This window comes from Cryptomeria japonica, chromosome 7 (assembly GCF_030272615.1).
Source record: "Cryptomeria japonica chromosome 7, Sugi_1.0, whole genome shotgun sequence".
NCBI lineage: Eukaryota > Viridiplantae > Streptophyta > Pinopsida > Cupressales > Cupressaceae > Cryptomeria > Cryptomeria japonica.
In genome coordinates this window covers 149,836,349-149,844,821 of record NC_081411.1, presented here as the reverse complement: position 1 = coordinate 149,844,821, position 8,473 = coordinate 149,836,349, and positions in this window count along the sequence as shown.

Below are 8,473 nucleotides of genomic sequence, written 5' to 3'. Positions count from 1 at the left end.
GCTAAAGAGAACAAGGAAATTGATAATGGATAATTAGTGTGATCTGAAACATTGATCCAAAAAATTCTTACAATCTAATCTAGAAACTATAATGACTAAAACTATAGATTGTAGAAATATGATATCTTCATTTTGGATGTGTTTGCTATGAGCAAATCTTATGGACAGTTTATAGCATGCATAGGAAGAAAGAGTATTTCAATGAACCGAACAAATTCAATCCTTCAAGGTTCAAAGAGGGAAGTAGTGATGTGTCTCCTTACCCTTTCTTATAGTTCACTATAGCTCTCGATGAAAATTTTCAAAGATGAAAATATTACTATTCATTCATCATTTTGTTAAATCTTTTAGCGACTTCACCACTATTGACCTAGCTGAAAAAGTAATATCAGATTGTTCTTTTCTCTCTCAGCCAATGGTTTTCACATTAAACTTGAAACCAACTGTAAGCTAGTTGGAGGAGGTGGATACTTTACATCAAAGGGTGGTTAAAAGTCTAAAATAGACATAATAATAGAATAAATATTGTACCCTCAATCAGTTGTATTATTTATTCAATTTTTCTTTCTATTCTATTTGACTTAATATATATGCTTACCATAAATAGATTAGTGAAATAGGAAGGTTTAGCTATGAGAAAAAAAGGTTATTATTGGACTTAATATATTCTATAGGTTATTATTTGACTTAATATATTCAATTCTTTTTTTTGTGGCTTCCTCTAAGATCTTTAATATTTTGGTTTGTGAAAAATTAGATGGTTCTAACAATGCGAGTAGGAAATGCGAGTGGAATTGATTCTACAAATGAGAGGTTGGTGGAGTTAACAATAGAAGACAAATCTATAAATGAAAGTAAACATGAAAAAGGGAATAAAATAGACATGAATGCATGAGATATCATTTTAAGTAAAATTAGTCTAGGGATAAGGTCTCATGTTCAAAATTTGAAAAACGACAAAGTAAATATGAAATTTTTTGCAAAAAATATATGAATAACCTTCAAATAAAAGTGGTGTATTAAAAGGCACTTAACTCATTTGAAAATGAACGGAAGAGAAAGCATGAATCATAATATTGAAAAATTAAAACTTCATGAAATCAACTTGTAAAAATAAGGGTTGAGTATGAATACTCAAAAAAAAAACCATTATTTAAAATATTCATCTATACATTAGAGTTAACTAGAAAATATGAGAATATCAAATTATGATAAGTTTATGGTGTGCTATATTGAATGAAGAAGATGGGCTTAAAAATATCATAGGAGATTTTAAAAAGATATTTTAAGCATTTATGAAGAGAATAAAATATAATGGTTAGAATAAGGTAAATCATATCAAAGTTAAAGACCAAATTAATTGAAGGCAATCAAATCAACGAAGGGATAATAAAAATAGACACATTTTTTAAAAGACACAAAATAAATGTATAAATAAAAAGGGTGATTCTAAAATAGAAAATGCTATCACATAAATTATAATTGTGGAGAAGGACATATGTGATCAATGTCCTAAGAAATCACATGTAGGAGGACAAAGGAAATTTTTAAATGAGAAAATTATTTTTTTCTCAAGAAGAAAGTGGTCATAATATAATGATAGTATCTTTAGATAGATGAAATTCAAACAAAAAATGGTATATTCATTCAAGAGCTACCCAATATATGACACTTTAATGGCTTATTTAATTTTTTAGAAAAAATGAAAGGTGCAAGGATATTTCTTGGTGATGATAGCTTACATGAAATTGAAGGACTATATTCAATTTTGATGAAAGGACATGGGAGTTAGAAGTTGGAAGCAACAAATGTAAATCTTGTACCTATGTTAATAATAAATCTTCTCTTTATCAATCAAATAACTCAATTATTGGAGTAGAACCTTGTAGTGTCATAAACCTTTTATCCTAACATTTTCATCCTCTATTTGGTACTTTCTTTAGTCTATTTTAACCTAGTTCATTTTAAGATCATGTATTTTCTATCCTACCCTAAAAATTATCAATGATCTTATGCTTAACTCTTTGTCAAATGCAAAATTTGAGACCAGATCCTATGTTAAGGGCCTTGATACTTGGTTCTCTCTATAAAGGGATTCTTTTGGATGGAATTGAGCACCCAACACCCTAGTCCTACCAAAAGGGGTTGAAATTTGTGGTATTATATAACTATCAACCTTTTCCTTTGGTGGTCCAATCTATCGATCTTTGAATTTGATTATTATTTATTGGATTGCACCTAAGATAACATTGTGATTGTGCTATATAAGGAGCATGTATTGTTCTTCATAATATCTCATCTAATCTAGATCGAAAGAAATCATACAAGGGATGAACTATCAAACTATAAAGTAGTAGACTACAAGCATCTACAATTTATTACACCAAAGCTATGCTATTGGTTCATGAATCTCATTATTATTGTCATTATGTTATTAAAATAATACTTGTAGGACTTTCAAATAGTATTGTATCACCACCTTTGTGTGGAACTCCTTGAGAGGATTTCACACCTAAGGTAGCTTTTTTGTTTTGACATTTATCATTCACTTAGCCATTTCTATTAAAATAAGCTCTTCATCTCACTATTACTTTTATGGAGGTGCAAAAACTGACACAAGGTTTGACTTAGGCATGCCCATATACAACACAATCATTTTTCCTATTTTTTTGTGCATATAGGTCTAGACTAGACAACAATAAAGTTATAGATAGAAAAATTAGATAGTGACAGATGTTTTTAGACTTTAATTCATATGATACCTTAATAATAGGGTTCTCAACACCCCTACCATGCCAGATTAACCCATATTTTTAGGAGACAAGTGTGCATAAATTATTGATTTTATTTTCATACATCTCTCAAGCTTTTGTCACCTTCAAACATGATCAACCAATGCTTTTATCCAACATAATCAACTCCATATTTCAGTGTCATCTTCTTTGCATCCTCATTATAGGCCTTATTATTTTTGTATTTCATGTTTCATTTACTATATTATGTAGATTTAATCAAATTTTTATTTTTAGCTTAGTTCACAAGCAGAAACATTCAGCCAATCCAAATCACATGCAACTAGTGGAAGTGTGAGTCTTGGACAACACGGCTATTCCTTGTGGATAGAAAGCCAATCCCACTCACATCTCTAATGTTGTATCTGAGAATGAATTGATTTGATGTTAATGTTAGGGGTCCCACAGATGCTAAGAGGGGGGGGTGAATCAGTATCTAACCAGTAATAAGATTTTCTTAAGTTAAAACATGTAGAACATAATATAACAATGTATTGGTATGCAAGAAATAATGCAATAAACAAAATCAAGAATATCCACATGAAAAGGACACCATAACACAAGATGTTTAACGAGGAAACTTGATGTGGGAAAAACCTCAATGTGATTTGTGACGCATAATATTCACTCACTGGCCAATAAGAGAATATTACTTACAATAGGGGCCTGCACATGTAGGAAGGCCAACTGCCTAGAGCTCACTGCTCAATGGGAAGTCACACTGACTTACAATAAGGATTATACTAATCCAATGACTTGTACTACTTTACAATAGCATCTCCAATGCCAGATTCAGTACCAGTTCTTGCTATGTTCTTTACATATACCTTTGACCTATAATTCGCACATTAGGTCTGCCTAATAATTTTCTTTATGCCCTTACATCACCTTTTCAAATGTCTACAATGATCTCCTTTATATACAAGAGTCATTTTACAATTTTCCAAGTTGGCTTACAATAATAAACAAAATATTACATAACAAAAATCATGTTGGCCTCTGTGTCGGTGTCGGTGTAGAGTGAAATGCTTTGCTGGTATAATGTCTTGCCGATGCCATAGGATTGCAAGGTTGCCTATGTAATACTTTGCCGGTATAATGTCTTGCCGGTGCCATAGGATTGCAAGGTTGCCATCAAGGACAAAACCTTTAATCACATACAATGTCTCATTGGAGTGTCCATATGCCAACAATCTCCCCCTTTGGAATTGATGGCAACAGTCATGAGAAATTTCAAAAATTATCCAAAATGTGTAGTCCAAAAAAAAATGTTATCAAAAATGTTTACCAAAAATATGAGAGCTCGCCCTGAGCATATGATTCCTGTATTTTGAACTTTCTCATCCCACTACTCCCCCTTTGGCATCAATGACAAAGGTTGTCAAAATGTCAGTAGAGTTTGTAGTTTCATCTATCCATATCCTCAACCTTGTAGCTAGGTAGTTATTATCTAAAAAAGATCTCCCAAAATTAAGTTTATACTACCCATAAACTTTTTACTATCTTTTATTGTTGTTTTAGTCCTCTGTATTGTATCGGTGAGCTGCCGCAAATGCTCTACCAGTGTTTTGCTACCTTGTGTTAGTGCCTCTGAAATTTCCTTCCACAAAGATGCTAAATAGTCCAATCTTGGATTCAGTTTATATCTCAAATGTTTTGCCTTGTTTATTATTCTCTCTTTTTCTCTTTCCAATTTGAGCAATTCTTCCTCAAAATTTGCTATTTTCTCTTCAAAAATTGATAATGAATCTGTTGAGTTGACAAAATTGTCTGCAAGCTTATTTATCTCATCCTGTGTCTTGCTTATTTTCTTGTCAATATCTGTAGGTCCCAGGGGCAATTCAGAGGGGGGGGAGTGAATCAGTTGTCTAATAAATTCAAACCAAAATCTTATTACCCAACTTAATGCTTAGTACTAGTAAGATAGTTATGTATGCCGGTAAACAGGGTTAACAGAAAATAGCTATACTGGTAAGAATTAATGCATGAAACATAAACATAAAGTCATCCACAACACATGACACAAGTATTTGTACGTGGAAACCCTGTAAGGGGAAAAACCATGGTGGGAAACCTTACCCACAATCAAATGATACTACTGCAGATAGTAAGTGTACAAGAGGGGTCTACACATGCAGAAAGGCCAACAGCCTAGAGCTCACTGCTCAAACACAAATGGGAGTCACACTGACTATAGTTGGATGGTTAAATCCAATGAGAATGTACTGCACAAAATAGCATCTTCATATGCTAGATTCAGTACTGTTGTAATGCCAATATGCTTCTACAAAAACCTAACTTCACCTTCAAATGATGTCTTCGTGTATATCTCTGCTTGATATTGCATATACCCTTTCTTAAAAAAAATTTTGCATTCCACACTTGATCTTACAAATAAGATCTTACATTTATACAATACCCTAAGACCAATTTTAGTAGGTCAACTCTACAAGATATTACAATAAAACATTTTACAAATAATACAATATCCAATGCAATAATTGATTGAACATGTCGGCTTAATGAATTTACAACAATAATAAATCATCTCCATAACGTGCCATGCTAATCTAGAAAAGATAAACCTATTGGTGTAACCCTAGATAACCTAGACCTATTTGCCAGTAAAAGCAAATATGCAAATAAGAATATACCAATGATATTACTTCAAGGAAAAGTGTCCACATGATGTCTTCGACATTACCAAGTGTCTTCCATGTCATTGCAGTGCTTATAGAAAGAATGTATTAAAATCTCTAGATGTGAATTCTCCTCCTTGATCTGATCTTAAATATTTAATTTTCTTACCAGTTTCATTTTCAACCATTGCTTTGAATAGTTTGAACTTCCCAAGTGCTTTTGATTTTTCTTTGAGAAAAGTAACCCAACACATTCTAGAATAGTCTTCAATAATTAGCATGAAATATCTATCACCTTGTAAACTTTTAGTTCTAGCTGGACCACATAAATCAATGTGAATTAAATCAAGAGCATTATTGGATTTTTCTGGAATACTTTTGAAACTAGCTCTAACCTGTTTTCCAAATTGACATTCCTTGCAAATTGTATTCTGAGGTTTCACAATTTTAGGTAGATCTCTAACTGCCTTAGAAGTACTGATTTTTACCATGCAATCAAAATTTACATGACATAGTCTTTTATGCCATAGCCAACTTTCATCTATATGAGCAATTAAGCATGAATTTTCACTGTTATTCAAATGAAAGATATTACCTCTAGTCTGATTACCGGTTGCAATTTCCAAACTAGTTCTATTCATGATTTTGCATTTTCCATTTTTAAATTGTAACTGAAAACCTTTCTCAACTAATTGACCAACACTTAAAAGATTATGTTTTAATCCTTCAACATAGTAAACATTATCATTGTTATGTTTACCATCAAGAGATATTGAACCCTTACCTTTGATTGAATAGGCTTTGTCATCTCTGAATCTTACTAAACCTCCATTGTATTCTTGAAAGCTCAAGAATTTGCCTTTGTCTCCAGTCATATGATGTGAGCATTCTGAGTCAATAATCCATTCATCCTTTGATTCAACTTTAGCTGCTAGCGCTTGTTCTACCAGTGGAGCAATAGGTACCGGTTGATCTTCTATTATAGCAATGAAGACCCATCCGTTGTCTGTTGGATCCTCATTAGAATCATCAGTCACACCTTCATCAACAATGTAACAATATTTATCCTTGTTTTTCTTAAATCTATATCTCTGATATTCAGGATTAGGTTTATATGTCCTTCTAGCTTATTCTCTTAGTCTAGCATGTCTATCAGGGCATCTTGAAGCCATATGACCAATCTTATTGCATTTGAAACATTTAAAGGGTGCTTTACCTTCATACTTACTTCCAATTGGACCTTTTGGCATTTTTCTTGCAAATAGTGCTTCAAGTTCTTCAAGCGCTTCATTCTACTTCCTGGTTTCTTCAAGTTCTCTTGCATAAAAGGCTCTCCAGTCTAATTTGTCAAAAGATGGAGTAGATGATGTTGATGCTTTGAAGGCCAAATCAGTTTTTATAGTAGCAACAGGACCAAATTCCTCAATTTCAAAAGCTGAAAATTTTCCAATCAATGTATCCCTAGTTACTGATGTATTAGGCATTGTTCTCAACTCATTAATAGCAATAACCTTCATTTTATATGTCGGTGGCAAACCTCTTAAGATTTTTGAAACAATCTCATCTTCACTCAAGGTTCCTCCACAACATTTGATACCTAAAACAATTTCATTTTCTCTTTCCATAAAAGAAAAAATTCTTTCATCTTCTTCCATTTTCAGATGTTCATACCTGACTCGGAAGCTTTCAAGTTTTGCAATTTTGACTATGGAATCCCCTTCATTCAGTGTTTCCAAATGATCCCAAATAGCTTTTGCAGTAGATCTATCTGATAATCCCATGATTTGTTGATTTGACAATGCGCACAAAAGTGCTTCTCTTGCTTTGCAATCATTTTCTTCATCTTTAGCTAAAGTAATAGGAGCAGGCTGACTAGCTATAGCAGCAGTATAACCATTCTTAGTAACTTCCCAGATGTCTTTTCCAATGCAATTCAGATGTGTCTCCATTTTGATTTTCCATATTCCATAGTTGGTTCCATCAAGTTTAGTACTATCCTTTCTAAAATAATTAGTAGACATTGGATCTCCTCAAGTTGTTAAACTTCTGCAAAAAAAAGAGGACTAGGCTTTGATACCAATTGTAGGTCCCAAGGACAACCAAGAGGGGGGGGTGGGGGGGGGGGGTGAATCAGTTGTCTAATAAATTCAAACCAAAATCTTACTACCCAACTTAATGCTTAGTACCGGTAGGATAGTTATGTATGCCGGTAAAAAGTGTTAACAAAAATTGCTATACCGGTAAGAATTAATGCATGAAACATAAACATAAAGTCATCCACAACACATGACACAAGTATTTGTACGTGGAAACCTTGTAAGGGGAAAAACCATGATGGGAAACCTTACCCATAATCAAATGATACTACTACAGATAGTAAGTGTACAAGTGTACAAGAGGGGTCTGCACATGCAGAAAGGCCAACAACCTAGAGCTCACTGCTCAAACACAAATGGGAGTCACACTAACTACATTTGGATGGTTAAATCCAATGAGAATGTACTACACAAAATAGCATCTTCATATGCTGGATTCAGTACCCGTGTAATGCTGATATGCTTCTACAAATACCTAACTTCACCTTCAAAAGATATCTTCATGTATATCTCTACTTGATCTCACATATACCCTTTCTTAAAACTTTTTTTGCATTCCACACTTGATCTTACAAATAAGATCTTACATTTATACAATACCCTAAGACCAATTTTAGTAGGTCAGCTCTACAAGATATTACAATAAAACATTTTACAAATAATACAGTATCCGATGCAATAAATGATTGAACATGTCAGCTTAATGCATTTACAACAATAATAAATCATCTCCATAGCATGCCATGCTGATCTGGAAAAGATAAACTTGCCAGTGTAACCCTAGATAACCTGGACCTATTTGTCGGTAAAAGCAAATATGCAAATAAGAATATACCAATGATATTACTTCAAGGAAAAGTGTCCACATGATGTCTTTGACATTACCAAGTGTCTTCCATGTCATTGCAGGTACTGATGAACATTATATCCTACCGGTTAACCATAT